This window comes from Ranitomeya variabilis, chromosome 4 (genome assembly GCF_051348905.1).
Source record: "Ranitomeya variabilis isolate aRanVar5 chromosome 4, aRanVar5.hap1, whole genome shotgun sequence".
Taxonomy (NCBI): Eukaryota; Metazoa; Chordata; class Amphibia; order Anura; family Dendrobatidae; genus Ranitomeya; species Ranitomeya variabilis.
Window position 1 is genome coordinate 255,490,616 of NC_135235.1, and position 12,931 is coordinate 255,503,546.

General features: G+C 49.5%; 1 protein-coding gene across 2 annotated transcripts in view; it reads left to right on the top strand.

The window, feature by feature from the left end:
• The first annotated feature begins 5,692 nt into the window (after nt 1-5,692).
• Nucleotides 5,693-12,931, top strand: part of LOC143768784 (uncharacterized) — a 340,035-nt gene continuing 332,796 nt past the window's right edge. For both annotated transcript variants that reach the window (XR_013214025.1, XM_077257424.1), the window contains exon 1: nt 5,693-5,799. The gene's annotated coding sequence lies outside the window, so the exon portion shown is untranslated. The remainder of the gene's footprint in view (nt 5,800-12,931) is intronic.

Sequence of the window (12,931 nt, forward strand, 5' to 3'; positions counted from 1 at the left end):
GACAGTCAGAAGAGCTCACTGATGGATTCTCGGTTAACTCATTCCGCAGTCAGAGTAGAAACAGTGCAATATTTTAAATAAAAACTAATTACAAAAATGATTGTTTTTTTTAAAGCCAAAAATATGCATGTGCTACAGGAACAGAAACTACTCGAGACACCCACAAACTTTCCAGAATGTGGTTACCCCTGGCGTCGGTCTCCGCACACTCTTACTTACGGACAGCAACTTCCTGACTTGGTCTCACCTGAAGAGCTCATGCTTCTACAGAGCAATAGAGATAAACGAGCAGAGCTGCAGTGTAAAGCATGGGAGAAAAAGGAGTTCCTGTGATCAGGTGGGTGTTACATTAGGACCCCCAAGCTGCCTTTTACAGTTTTCCAGCATATTTTTTACAATGCTGCAGTTATGACCAGTTCCTTACTTTGGTGCGGAGGGGAAGACGCGGTTGGAATTACTTGATTGTATGCAAATTCTTAAGAAAATGAAAACAGTAAAAAATAAGAATTGATGAATGTGAGGCCATAATATCCAGCCGCCTGTCAAACGAGGAGCGCGGCGGTGTAAACCCCGATAATGACTAATAGCCGCGCTGAGAAATGAAGGAGAGCGGCAGAGAAAACACAAGGATCTGTCCCACAGGGAACATGCAGCATCAATGGACGCCGCGCTAATGAGCGATCGCTTAATGGCTGCTACAAAGGAGCGGAAACGCCGACTCCGGACTCCTCCAAATCCAAGGAAGCGATTTATCTCCATAACCGCAGGTAAATGGCAGTGCGCACTCCCCAGGGAGGGACGTAACAGCCCTGGACGGGGGCCATTATCTCACCAAACAGCTCCCTCGCTAGGCTGCTCACAATCAAAGCCGCGAGAAGAGCCGCCATTCCACGATTCTAATTTATTCCCACGGCGAAGAAACATCTTTCACCGATTAAAATCAAAACTTTGAAAAAATGGTAAAAAAAAAGTAAAGCAAGAAAACTCCTATAAACTTAATCTCGTCACTGATTAGGATGAGAACCTGCTCCACTAATAAGGAATAATCCCGCCGAGGTCCTGTCATTGTCCACATCCTCTACTGCTCCCATCCGTAGAGGAAAGTATAAGTATGGGATCTGCTGGAGGAGTCAAGAAGGGGTTAATCCAGTGCATGGCCACACTCCCAATCCACCATTATTTATTCACCAGAAATAGGACGGGTGTAACGTGGACTAACAACGGCATTAAAGGGTTATTCCCAAAATCAGTTCTCAATCTACAGGGAACTAGTAGAGCGCTGGACTCAGCTTTCTCCAGCAGTGATATAGACAATAGCAGGAGCAACCACCGAGGCAAACACCTCCGCTCCGATCCAGACAGAGATGCAGAACTGGGTTCCAGGATCCTTCTCCAGATCACTGGGGATCCCGCTGGTCGGACTCTCGAGGGATCTGCAAATAATGCCCTATACTATGGAGAGGCAATCAGTTATGATTTAGGGAATTACTATTTAAACTGCTACAAAGCAATCACGTGAAAACAATCGAGTCAATAAAAGTTTATCTGGAACAATTTGTAATGCAATGTATGTACACAGTGACTGCTCCAGCAGGATAGTGAGTGCAGCTCTGCTCAGCTGCTGCTCATTGTGTTGATTGTGGGTGCGGTCGCTGCTGATCCTGCTGTGTGCTCCTGAGCTCCTGGGAACCACCACCTCTCCACCCAGGGACCTGCTCTCTCTCTTACCCAGGGAGTTAGTGGGTTTCCTGGGATGAGTGAAAGAGCCAAGTCCCAGGCTTCTGCTTCCCGGACCAGGCTGGCGGGGGGCAGAAGGAACCAGCTACCAGCCTGCACATCAGAAGATTCGGGGGTGAGATGCTCCACCAGGAGTCGCAGCAATGTGGCTCCTACTCCCCCCAGGTCTGCAGAGACCCAGAGAAGCCGCAAGGCTTCCATGGAGGAGAAGGCTCCGGGAGTAGCTGCGCTGCACAAGCGCAAAAGCTGCAGGCACCTCCAGACCCAGGAAGACGCAATTCCAGGCGGAGGTAAAGAGGCTGAAGCTTGAAATTAAAGAACTGGAGGTAAGAAAAGCATTTATTCAAGAAAAAAAGTGGACCATTTAAAGAAAAATTGCAAAATGAAGACCGATTCAGAGAAATGGCTGATAACAGAGAGCAAAGGCAGATGGGGCTGCAGCCTGGGAGCCAGGTGGATCATGATGATGATGATGATGATGATGAGAAGGAGGATGACCAGCAGAAAGCCCCACCTGGCAGCATGCTTTGTCACTCACAGGCCACGTGCGGCGAGCTCCCTGCTGGACAGGCGACAATCACATCTCGTCGCAGTTCTGCTGGCTCTGGGGAGGACAGTGACATCAGCCAGGGAGGGGCACTAATGGCAGAGATCAAACTCCTGTAGTCCCCAGTGTGCCTTCAGAACTTCCATCTTGGTGATGATTTACCAGAGGAGGCACCTGGGGGCCAGAAGAAAAAGGTAAAGAAGATCAAACCTAAGCTGCAGGAAGCGGTAAGCTATGTATATGCCCCCCTCCCTGTACCCCGAGTCGGCTGCAGGGTCAGCTCGCTGTATAAGCCCCGTTGCCCAGCCCAGCCCGGGTTCTGCTGTGGATCCGGTGCAAAGGCAAAGGGAGATTACAAAGCACGGTAGTGAGGCGCAGAGCTCCGTCTCTGCTTGTAGTAAAGGGGATGTAGCAGCAGGTGCATCAGCCGAGAGGCTGGACAGTGAGGGCGGCCCGGCGGCGGCAAAAGGTCAGGCCACGATACTGTGGTGCGCTCCTCAGTGGGAGGGGGGAGCGGCCCGGTGTCAGGGGCAGCTCCGGTAGCCTCAGTACCCCTGAATGCTGTTGCCGCTGATCACTTAGTTGAGAAGCGGCGGCAGTGTGAGGGGGTTACCGGGGCTGGGCGTTCCGGTCCTCCCACCAAAGTCCTGTTCTGTGTTGGCGTCGCTGGTCAACAAGATGCTGATATAAAGGATCAGCGGCGCGCCATAGCGGCGAAAGATCAGCGGCGCCTGGTATCAGCAGTAAAGCACCGGAAAATGTCATCTGATGATGCGGAGGGCACACGTAAGACCAGGGGTGAGGTCGCCTCCAGTTCTGTGGAGGAGACTCAGCCCCTTGTGCCTGATGATGCGGAGGTCAAAGTGTCACCCCCTGTTGTCACTGGTCCAGCAGGAGTGAATGTGTTGGTGGGTATGGATGAAGAAAACTCTTTGTCTAGTGGTGTGGTTGCTGGTTTGGTAGAGGGTGAGGCGGTTATGGAGGTGGGTAATGGTGATGCTGTTGGTGTGGATGTGGTCACTGGTCCGGTTGCCCCCCCGGTGGTGGCAGCACCTGTCAGGAGTTTTGCCGCTGTCACCTCCGGGGGAAATAGGGTATCCTCCTCGTCTCCGGGCCCTGGGGACGGCATGTTGCAATGGCATCTCCTGGAGGCTCTAAAGAAGAGAGAGATCACTAATGGTAGAGGGATGAGAGGTTGATCTATCCTTCTGGATAGAGAGGCATGGCCTCGGGGCCTTCCGAGAGCAAAGAGGGGGGGATACAGTGTGGTCCCTCCCAACAGCTGGGCCGGGTAGTGTGCGTAGGAATGTGGTCCGTCTTCGGTGGAGGGGCAGTGATGCGTGTCCTCCAAGGTCTAAAGTTGTGGAGCTCCTGCTGAGGATGGGCTTCAAGGCGATTGACATGTATGCCTTGATACATCCCTATTCCACACCTGAGTTTGATGTCAGCTTTGTTCAGCCAGAGGGGCTTGAGCTCTTCTGGTCGAACTATGAGTTGGCAAAAAATGAGCCTGGCTGGCGAGACTTTGCCGTTCAGGTGGTGTCTCGCCAAAACCAAGTCAAGAAAGTGACCGTGATGACTTGTAACGAGTCGCTTTCTTGTTATGACATCATGACGTGGCTTGGCCGGTATGGAGAGGTGGTAGAAATGCCAAAGAAAAACCATGACGAGTTTGGTATCTGGTCAGGGGCCTGGACGTTTATGGTAAAACTTAAGCGTTCAGGTGGTACGGTTGCCCACATACCATCATCTGCCTTCCTGTGTAGGGTTCGTATCCTGGTCTTCTACCAGGGGCAACCGAAGCTCTGTCACAAGTGCGGCGACCCCACACACTTCAGCGCAAACTGCACTGTGCAGAAGTGTGCATTGTGTGGGGATATCGGCCATCTTGCTGCATCTTGTGTGGAGATTAGGTGCCACCTGTGTGGTGAGTTAGGTCACCCATTCAGCCGTTGTCCTCGCTCCTTCGCTAACGCAGTCGTGACCCCGGTGGGAGAAAGCCGTGAGGCTGATTCTGCAGGGGAAGGGACTAGCAGGGGTGAGGGAGCTGAGGGGCCAAGGAAGAAAAGCAATAAAAAGACGCCTGCCCATGTAAGGCGTCTAGACAAGCGCAGACAGGATAGGGAGCTGGGCGAGCCTCGGGCTACTGGGCCGGCCCCTGTTCTGGATGCCAGTCTTGCTGCTGAGGCCCCGAGGGATGATGAGTTGGATGAGGAGGTCAGGAGGATCCACAGGGAGGAAAGTGCCACTGCCTCAGAGTCCTCCCATTATGAAAGTACGGATGAGGATAATAGGCAGTGGCTAGAGGACAAGAGTAAGCTCGGCACCAAAAAGAAGAGAAAGAAGGGAGATAAAAAATCTTCTCCCGCTCTGACCAAGGTATCTAAGGAAGGAAAAACCGACTCCCCTCTGGTTGGTCTTTCTAACCGGTTCCAAGCCCTTGAAAACATCTCTTCCCCAGAGGAGGAAGCTGAGGGTGAGGTTCTGGCTTCGGCGGGGCTCACAGGGGACGCCGAGTCTCCTTCTTCGGGGAATGTAAGATCCTTGGAGGGAGGGACTGGCCCAGAGTCCGGAGACGAGGACGATAAAAATAAAAAACACGTGGGAATGGATACCTCATTATCATTAAAGAGGGGGAAGGATTCCTCCTCTGAGGCAGAGGATAAGGGGAGTGGGAAAAAGAAAGCCATCTAACTCAATCACCAATGATGGCGGAACCCACTCCGTTGACGCTGGCGTCCATTAATGTCGCCAGCATAAAGTCAAATACAGCTAGATTTGCGGCCTTTGATTTTCTCAGCCGGGTTGAAGCTGACATTTTCTTTTTGCAAGAGACCAAGCTGCCAAACATGGCAGATGTGTTTAAAGCTAAGAGGGAGTGGAGACTCGTGCCCTCCTATTTTTCTCTTGCGGCCGAGCCGTATAGCGGAGTGGCGGTCCTTTTTACCGCACTGGTGGAATGCCGACGGGTTATTGAGTTAGAAATGGGGAGGTGCCTGATCTTAGATGTCCTCATGAAGGGACAAGAGCTCCGGCTCATCAACATCTATGGTCCCCAATCTAAGTGGAACCGGAAGTGTCTCTTTATGAGGATCAAGCCCTACCTTTTTACAAGTCGGCAGGTTGTCTTTGGAGGGGACTTCAATGCTGTCACGAGGCCCCGAGATAGAGGAGGTTCCAGAGACAAGCTGACTTATGATAGCGTCGCCCTTAATAGTATAGCTAGTGAGGCTCGCCTGGTGGATGTCCACATTTGGCACACCCCAGGCCACGAGGGGTTCATCTATCATAGAGGTACCTGTAGGTCCAGAATAGATAGGTTTTATTTAAAGGAGGAAGCTGTCTCTTCAGCAGTGTCTGTTGTTGAGGTGGAGTTCTCCGACCACTGTTTAATTTTGTTTTCTCTGAATGTTACAGAGACCCTCCGGATGGGAAGAGGCTTTTGGAGGCTCAATTCGTCTCTCTTGGAAGAAGCGGAGATAAGACAGTCCTTTGAGGATTGTCTTCAGAGCCAGGTACCCTTACTGGATCTTTGTAGTAGTAAGTCAGAGTGGTGGGAGATGTTCAAGGAAAGGGTGGCGAGATTCTTCCGCCAGCTCTCGAGCCTCAGGAATCTGAGCAGGTACCGCCTGTATCAGGATCTGAGGAGGAAACTCGAACATCTTGTCTCAACTGGAGGTAGCCGCGAGGAGATCTCCAGAGTGAAATCTTTGCTTATGAGGTGTCAGTACGATAGACACGCATCTTTGGTTTTTGAGAGGGATTACGGGAAGTACCGCTCGCTCGACCCTTACAGAAACTGCAAGATGTCAGTGAATAGAAAAGTAGTTACAGGACTGGTCGACACTACGGGGTCCCTGAGGCGATCCAGATCAGGGATCCTGGAGGTTGTCAGATCCTTCTACTCGCACCTCTTGGGGAAGATGGATCTTGATTAGGATGAGATGTCGGCTTTCCTGGCTGAAGCCGTCCCCGAACCAGGGGTAGACCCCTCTCTTGACAGTTTGACAGAAATGATCAGGGAAGAGGAAGTTCAGTTGGCGGTTGAAGGGCTTGCCCCCCAAAAAATCGCCTGGTCCAGATGGCTTAACATCTGAATTCTATAAGACCTTTAAGGACATTTTGGTTCCCCTCTTGACTGAGATATTCAATGAGTGTCTTTCCTCGGGCACTCTGCCGAAGTCAATGAGGAGGTCTGCTCTGATCATCTTGTCAAAGGGTAAGGACCCATCTTGCATTGAGAATTGGCATCCCATAGCGCTTCTCAATGCAGACAGGAAGGTTCTGGCAAAGGTGCTGTTTAATCGGCTGGTGAAATTTGCACCCCGACTCCCTTCGGAGGCCCAGCATTGCTCTGTTCCAGGCCGCAGCACATTTAGTGCTGTGCTCTGTGTCTGGGAGGCAGTGGAGCAGGGTAGGGCTGGTCACTGGAAGGGGTACATGCTGTCACTGGACCAAGCAAAAGCATTTGATCGGGTTAATCACGAGTACCTCTGGTCCGTCCTTCTGGGATATGGCCTGCCGGGGGGGTTTGTTGATTGGCTTAAGACCTTGTACAGTGGGGCAGAGAGTTTCCCGCTTGTGAATGGTTGGATTGGCAGCTCTTTTGAGGTTGGGTCCGGTGTTTGCCAGGGTTGTCCCTTGAGCCCGCTGCTGTACGTGTTTGCGATTGACCCTCTTGTTAGGAGGGTGGAGCGTGGATCGTTGGCCGGGATCGGGATGGACCAGGCAGCACCGGAGGCCACTCTGAGGGTGGTGGCATATGCCGATGATGTCACCATGTTTGTTTCCTCTCACGAGGAGGCAGGGTGGCTGATGTCAGAGGTAGATCGCTACTCGGAGGCATCCGGGTCCAAGATCAACCGGGATAAGTGTGAGAGTCTCTGGCTGGTAGGAGGAGATCCTGGTTTTGATCTCCTGGACACCCTTCCAGGACCCAAAATCTCTGCAAAAATCCTTGGTATCGAATTTGGCCAGGGGGATTACCCCAAACAAAATTGGGACAGCAGGCTAGAGATCGCCACTCAGAAGGTGAACCAACGGAAGGGTTGGTCTTTGACTCTAAGGGAAAGGGTAAACCTGATCAAAACTTACCTGCTCCCTTTACTGGTTTATCTGGGCAGTGTGTGCATCTTGCCGGTATCTCTCTGGACTCGGGTCTACAGTTTGTTCTTCCAACTGTTATGGGGGAATAGACTGAACCTGGTCAAGAGGGAGGTTACTTACCGTACGAGGAGACTAGGAGGGTTGGGTATGGTCAACCCTGTGGTATTCCTTGTGGATACCTTCATTAAGATCAATATGGCAAACCTCTGGAAAGAGAGGGCTCCTCCGTGGGTATTCTGTAGGGGATGGTTTCAGCCTTTCTTCCAGGAATGGGAGACAGGAGGGCAAGTGAAGGATCTTCGCACACCGCATGGACATCTTCCGGCTTACGCTACCTTGGTTCTGAAGGTAATTCGTAGGTGGGGTCTGGGAATGTGGGAGATCAGGACACTGCCAAGGAAACTCCTTGACAATAGGGTTCTGTTGACCCATTTCCAGAGGCCTCTGGCGCTCAGGGACTGCCCAAGTCGGGATCTTGGGGTGGGTTTGTATCTTTTGAATTCTATCAGGATTCCCTCGAAGTTTTGGGACTTGGCTTGGCGCTGCTTCCATGGGAAACTGTGTGTGAGGGACAATCTGAAGTGTAGGAGCTCTGAGGACAGGAATTGTCCTCGGGAGCATTGTAGTACCTTGCTGGAAAGCATGGACCACTTCCTGCTTCATTGTCCCTTCAACACAGAGGTGTACAACAGGGTGGGTGCCTTCATTGGCTGGTCTCAGCTAGCCGGTCTCTCCTATGCGGAATTGGCCTATGGAGCATTCGGAGACCTTGGTGGTTAGGACCGCTGCACCTTATTTCTAGTTAGCGCAGTGGTTAGGTATCACACGTGGAACGCACGGTGCTTAGTATCGACGCAACAAAAAATCCTCCCAGTGGACGATGTGTTTAGGACCATACTCGGTGACCTGGTGAAGGTGCGCTCTCTGGAGTATGGGAGACTGGGCGCACGGAGGGCCGCTCTCCTCTGGAGGGGCTTTTCTTTTAGTGTGCCCTAGTCTGGTCATCTCCTTTCCTGGTGGAGGGCTGCTGCTGACACTGTAGATTTTTGTTTTGTTTGATCATTATACAGTGATGTAGGGCTGCAGGCGCCGAACTTGGGCTTCGTGAGTTGTGATTATTGTGGTGTGTGCTGCTGTATATATTGTATATGGGGATATAGATTTGGGTGTAGGTGTTAGGTTGGGTGGTGGGAAAGGGGGGGAGGTGGGTTTATCTTGTGGGACTATGGGACACTGGGTTGTTTGGGGGAAAACTGGAACTGCCTGATCTGGCCTATGGACGTTGGACATGGACTGAGGCATGAGATGCAGGACCAGCTCTCAGGTCAGTGCGGGGGGTTGGGAATGGAGGATAGCTTAGTATTGTATATATTTGTGGTTATTTTATTTAAAACTAAAAAACTAAAAAAAAAAAAATCATGTATATATTTTGTTTGCCATTGTTTATTATAGTTGGTGACCGGACCAGAAGGTCAAAGTAGTTATTGTTCTGTATATACGGTATATGTGTGAGAGGAGAGAATGAGCGGCTGGACCAGTGTTCAGTCTACTGATTATTTTCTGGCTAATATTTTTTGTTATGGTTTCCGCTATTATTATTGTTACGTTTTTCATTTTTATAATAAAAGATCTACAGGATGTAACTCAGGATCAGTAATGTAATGTATGTACTCAGTGACTGAACCAGCAGAATAGTGAGTGCAGCTCTGGGGTATAATACAGGATGTAACTCAGGATCAGTAATGTAATGTATGTACACAGTGACTGCACCAGCAGAAGAGTGAGTGCAGCTCTGGGGTATAATACAGGATGTAACTCAGGATCAGTAATGTAATGTATGTACACATAGCTCCCAACCGTCCCTCATTCTGCGGGACTGTCCCGATTTTCAGGTTTTGCCCCGCAGTCCTGCACGGGACTCTGCTTCTCCCGCAGAGAGCAGGAGAAGCAGCCGACACGCCCCCTTGCATGTGGCCACGCCCCTTCCTCTGCAGTCTGTTTATCTTCCAGTGTGCACGGTACAGCTCAAAGGGAGAGAGAGGGGACATGTTTGAGGTACGTGTCACGGACGGTGTGTGTGTAGGTGCTGAAATCTTTGCCTGCATTGTAAGCAGATATGCTGGGAGTGGGACACATCTACAGCCGGGAGCCCCGCCTGTACACTGGCATCTAACACCAGGGCTCTTACCTGCCGGACACAGCCTGGGCATCAATGTAAGCAGCAGTGGCGCTAATGCCTGGCTTATCCTGCGTGGAATGAGTGGGGCTGAGCATAGTGGGATGGACACTGACAGCCTCCTCTGTTACTGGCCTCTGCTGCTGTGATTGCAGATTGACGTATCAGGTATGGAGAAGTCTGTGCAGTTAGCCATGTGTGTATGAGGTGTATGGAGCGGAGCTGAATGTGTACGAGGTGTACGGAGCGGAGCCGTGTGTTTATGAGGTGTATGGAGCGGAGCTGAATGTGTATGAGGTGTACGGAGTGGAGCCGTGTGTGTATGAGGTGTATGGAGTGGAGCCGTGTGTGTATGAGGTATATGGAGCTGAGCCGTGTGTGTATGAGGTGTATGGAGCGGAGCCGTGTGTGTTTGAGGTGTATGGAGTGGAGCTAAATGTGTACGAGGTGTATGGAGCGGAGCTGAATGTGTATGAGGTGTGTTGTGAACTCTATTTTTGGGCTCCCTCTAGTGGTCACAAGCGGTACTGTGTAGTGTTGTCTTTCTGCAGGTTGCAGCATCAGCTGGCTCGTTATCCTTGGTTGGTTTCCTATTTAGCTCACCTGGATACTCAGTTCCTTGCCTGCTATCAATGTATTCAGTGCTCTTCAGATTCCTTGTGTCTACCTTGCTCCCAGTCTCTCCAAGACAAGCTAAGTTTTTGTTTGATCATTTTTTGATTATCAGCGTTCATTATGTTTTTAGTCCAGCTCGCTAAAATGTGATTTCCTCGCTTGCTGGTTGCTCTAGGAGACTGAGTTTCTCCCCCCACACCGTTAGATGGTGTGGGGGTTCTTGAAATCTCAGAGTAGATATTTTGTAAGGGTTTTTTACTGACCGCATAGGTTCCCTTTTCTATTTTCTGCTATCTAGTATTAGTGGGCCTCATTTGCTGAATCTGCTTTCACCCCTGTGTATGTGCCTTCCTCTTACCTCACCGTTATTATTTGTTGGGGGCTTCTATATCTTTGGTGATTATTTCTCTGGAGGCAAGACAGGTCTTTCTTTCTCTCTAGGGGTAGTTAGTTCCTCAGGCTGGCTCGAGACGTCTAGGATTTTTAGGCACGTTCACCGGCTACTTCTAGTGTGTTTGGATAGGTTCAGATTTGCGGTCAGTCCAGTTTACCACCTCCCTAGAGCTTGTCCTATGTTTGTTACTTAGCTGGAGTAATTTGTGATCCTCAACCACTAAGGATCATAACAGTATAGCAGGCCAAAAAGTGTTTAATGCATCGCTGAAGTGGGATAAAAAGAAGACCTGAGTAAATTTTTTTTTTTTTCCTCCCGCTTTTCCTTTGCTGCAGTCTGTTTAGCTTCTTTCATCTCCTTGAACTCTGGGTGGTTTTGAGCTCAGCTGCAGACATGAATGTTCAGACTCTGACTTCTAGTGTGGATCATCTTACTGCACGGGTGCAAAGTATTCAGGATTTTGTTATTCATAGCCCTATGTCAGAACCTAAGATACCCATTCCTGAGTTGTTTTCTGGAGATAGATCTAGGTTTCTAAATTTTAAGAATAATTGTAAGTTATTTCTATCTCTGAGACCTCGTTCCTCTGGTGATTCCGCTCAGCAAGTTAAAATTGTTATCTCCTTGTTGCGTGGCGACCCTCAAGATTGGGCTTTCTCTCTGGCGCCAGGAGATCCTGCATTGCTTAATGTAGATGCATTTTTTCTGGCTCTTGGACTGCTTTATGAGGAGCCTAATCTTGAGAATCAGGCAGAAAAAGCGTTGCTGGCTATCTCTCAAGGTCAGGATGAAGCAGAGGTGTATTGTCAAAAATTTCGGAAATGGTCGGTGCTTACTCAATGGAATGAGTGTGCCCTGGCTGCAAATTTCAGAGAAGGTCTTTCTGAGGCCGTTAAGAATGTTATGGTGGGGTTTCCCACCCCTACAAGTCTGAGTGATTCTATGGCTTTAGCCATTCAGGTTGATCGGCGTTTGCGGGAGCGCAAATCTGCTCATCCTTTGGCGGTATTTTCTGGACAGAGACCTGAGTCTATGCAATGTGACCGAACTCTGACCAGAATTGAGCGACAAAGTCATAGACGTCAAAATGGGTTGTGCTTTTACTGTGGTGATTCTACTCATGTTATCTCAGCATGCTCTAAACGCTTAAAAAAAAAATCGCTAAACCTGTCACCATTGGTACTATACAACCTAAATTTATTTTGTCTGTTACTTTGATTTGTTCTTTGTCGTCCTACCCGGTTATGGCTTTTGTGGATTCGGGTGCTGCCCTGAATCTGATGGATTTGTCGTTTGCCAGGCGCTGTGGTTTTGTCCTGGAGCCTTTGGAATTTCCTATTCCTCTGAGGGGAATTGATGCTACGCCATTGGCTGAGAATAAGCCTCAGTATTGGACGCAAATGACCATGTGCATGACTCCCGTACATCAGGAGGTGATTCGCTTTCTTGTTCTGCATAATTTGCATGATGTTGTCGTTTTGGGTCTGCCATGGCTGCAAGTTCATAATCCAGTTTTAGATTGGAAAGCTATGTCTGTGTCAAGTTGGGGTTGTCAGGGAATTCATGGCGATACTCCGTTGGTGTCTATTGCTTCTTCCACTCCTTCTGAGGTCCCTGAGTTTTTGTCTGACTACCAGGATGTATTTGATGAGCCCAGGTCTAGTGCCCTGCCCCCTCATAGGGATTGTGACTGTGCTATAAATTTAATTCCTGGTAGTAAATTCCCTAAGGGACGACTTTTTAATTTGTCTATACCAGAGCATGCCGCGATGCGGAGTTATATAAAGGAGTCTTTGGAGAAGGGACATATTCGCCCATCCTCTTCCCCTCTTGGTGCAGGATTTTTTTTTGTGGCCAAGAAGGACGGTTCTTTGAGACCTTGTATAGATTATCGTCTTCTGAATAAAATTACAGTCAAATTTCAGTATCCTTTGCCACTATTGTCTGATTTGTTTGCTCGGATTAAGGGTGCCAGTTGGTTCACCAAGATAGATCTCCGTGGTGCATATAACCTTGTGCGCATTAAGCAGGGAGATGAATGGAAAACAGCATTTAATACGCCCGAAGGCCATTTTGAGTACTTAGTGATGCCTTTTGGACTCTCTAATGCTCCTTCTGTGTTTCAGTCCTTCATGCATGACATCTTCCGAGAATATCTGGATAAATTTATGATTGTTTATTTGGATGACATTTTGGTCTTTTCTGATGATTGGGAGTCCCATGTGAAGCAGGTCAGGATGGTGTTTCAGGTCCTGCGTGCTAATGCTTTATTTGTGAAGGGCTCAAAATGCCTCTTCGGAGTACAGAAGGTCTCCTTTTTGGGTTTTATTTTTTCTCCTTCTACTGTGGAGATGGA